Raw genomic sequence first — 3004 nt, 5'->3', positions numbered from 1 at the left:
ATGGCCGGATTTCTATTTCTATTGAACCTAATAGCTCAATGTTCACGCTGCGGAATTCCACCGCGGAATAACCTGTGGCATGTCCTATATGCCACGGGAATACGCGTGGCTGGCTACCATTGTAGTCAATCAAAGCCGGCCGTCACACTATACTTCCGCTGTAGCACAGCGGAAATATAGCATGAATACTCTTCCCCGCCGGCCGCGTTATATGATACTGCTGGCATGGCATATGAAACTGCCGGTACGTTATGCAATGTACTACTCCACCGTGTCATGCGGGACTCGGACAGCAGATCTGGGAGGTGAGTATGGGGTCTTTGGGTGGGGGCACCGTGATGGACTCCACTGGAGTATTCCGCTGGTGGAGTCAGTCACAGCCGTGGGCATGAGGCCTAAACTGACCAATGGAATGATGGTTTGTAAATTGTCCAATGATGTTGTGACACCCCAATGTAAGGGGGCTATAAATAAAGCTGCCCGATGCAGGTCAGGTAGGAATTCTTGCTGAATCCATAATTGTGTGGGCTCTGTCATTTAATTCCTCCATCACATGATGTCATTTACAGGTTGCACTCAGCTTTCCTTGAACGGCCATACATTTTTGCCGTAACAATACACATATAGGTGAGATAGATTCTCCTCAGTATATACACAGAGGTGAGGTAGAGTCTCTTCAGTATATACACATACAGGTGAGGTAGATTCTCCTCAGTATATACACACAGAGGTGAGGTAGATTCACTTCTGCATATACACATAGAGGGGAGGTGGATTCTCCTCAGTATATACACATAGAGGTGAGGTAGATTCATCTCAGTATATACACATAGAGGTGAGGTAGATTCTCAGTATATACACATAGAGGTGAGGTAGATTCTCCTCAATATATATACATAGAGGAGTCTTTGATTCTCCTCAGTATATGCACAAGAGGTGAGGTAGATTTTCCTCAGTATATACACACAGAGGTGAGGTAGCTTTTTCCCCGTATATATATATATATATACACAGAGGTCAGGTAGATTCTCCTCAGTATATACACACAGAGGTGAGGTAGATTCTCCTCAGTATATGCACATAGAGGTAAGGTAGATTCTCATCAGTATATGCACATAGAGGTAAGGTAGATTCTCATCAGTATATCCACATAAAAGTGAGGTAGATTCTCGTCAGTATTCAAATTTCCCTAGGCTTCATGGTTTCTGTGAAAAGAAATGTCTCATGGATCGTTGATTTTCGCACTCTTTTTCACTCTTCACTCTTAGAATGGAATAATTAAGTTACAACCCCTTTACTTTTGCTATTAAGCACGTAAGTACTTTTGCACTTAGAATTGAATAATTAAGTTATGACCACTTTATTTTTCCTATTCAGGACCTAAAGGATGGTCGTGCCAAATTTCACGTTTGTATGACACCGGGAAGTTATAGAATTAGTGGCGAGTCAGTGAGTGAGTAAGTCAATCAATCAGTGAGGCTTTTCGCCTATAAGTATACACACACACGTACATAATCTAGAAGTAATCAAACCGGACAGGAAGCCTTGCAGTAATTTACAGACGGTTGGCCACCAGACCCCCAGTAGAGTAGGATGCGCTCTGATCCGTTCTTCATCATAGCAGTCCAGCTACATGTGTATACTGGGAGGTGTCGCAGAGATGATGGGATGAGGAGTCAGGATACACTTGTCGCTGTGTCGGCCCGCAGAGCATTACAGAAATAAAGTCTGTCCTGTTAGGTGCCTTGTAATCTTGGGCAGAGGCCTGGCAATGCCACCCGCTAACATGGACTCTTGGTGCCCACAGAGTGCTGCTGCATCTTAGTGTTTGTTTGATAAAACTTTATAAAAAAAAAGTCCATATGAAATTTTTATTATTTGTTTTGGGCTGAGGTCACATGACAGAGACGGGGCTGACGTTATGTATTATGGTATATGATATAGCCATGTATTAGTCCCATACTTATAGGTCAAGAATAGCAGATTTTCCAGACATCACTGAAAGGAACATCCAGGCAATACTGGTGCTGTATACTTGTAGACCTCTCAACCTTCAAAGAAAGCAAAGGGGGACAACTGATGCAGCTTGTGTAGCCTGCTGCTAAACATGTTTTACTTTAGTGCCAGATAGTGCCCCTAAAAATAATAGCGAACAGACAATGACCCCAGAGTGTCCTTCATAGTAATAGTGCCTCCTTTGTGACCCCAACAGTTGCACAGTGCCTCATTGTGTGGCACACAGTAAAAATTCCCACATAATGATGATCCCCGTTGTGTGTTCCACAGAAATGATGTCTACTTAGAGCCTAATTGTAGTAATGTTGTTTTAGTGCCCCTCCAACACCCCAGAGAGGTGACCCCGGACACTTGACTAATGTGAGAGCTGGAAGGGTAAAGTGCTGGCTTGTCACTGTGGCACTTACCAGGCTCTGGTCCTTGAGGGATGACATGTAGACAAGGCCAGAGCAGGATTGCAGAACACCTTCGACACCCCTAGGATAGGGAATGCCAATAAACGGGATGATGGGGGTAGTAGTTATCACTCGTGACGCCACCGTTCCCACACAATGGTATGCATCATGGCAGAGAATAAACACAGACACTTGTGTATCTTACCTCAGGTCCCCAGGAACGGTTAGGGCCCGGTATAACTTTACTTGCAGTAACTTAAGCAAACAATCATTCAAAACAATGCAGGTACAATTCAGGTACAAAGTGTAGCAGAACAGAACCCAGAGATCAGGGAGAATGCACAGGATAAAACCGGTCCTACAGTCCAAGTTATCTGTACGGTACCACTCCTGGACTGGGAGCACTCCAGAGGAGGAAGAGGGGTAGGGGTCACTCCGTAGACACTCTGGTGACAATTATTTACTTAAGGATTAGTGATAACACCCCGTACAGCAGACACGTGGGTGTAACTCAGCAGTGTACCTCTATACGGTGATCCTGGAGTTGGACGGCCGTATAGGAAATCTTGTGGTAGGAATTGGTACCGGTACAA

This window comes from Eleutherodactylus coqui, chromosome 8 (genome assembly GCF_035609145.1).
Source record: "Eleutherodactylus coqui strain aEleCoq1 chromosome 8, aEleCoq1.hap1, whole genome shotgun sequence".
NCBI classification, from domain to species: Eukaryota; Metazoa; Chordata; class Amphibia; order Anura; family Eleutherodactylidae; genus Eleutherodactylus; species Eleutherodactylus coqui.
The sequence above is the reverse complement of the archived record's forward strand: the minus strand, read 5'-3'. Positions refer to the sequence as shown.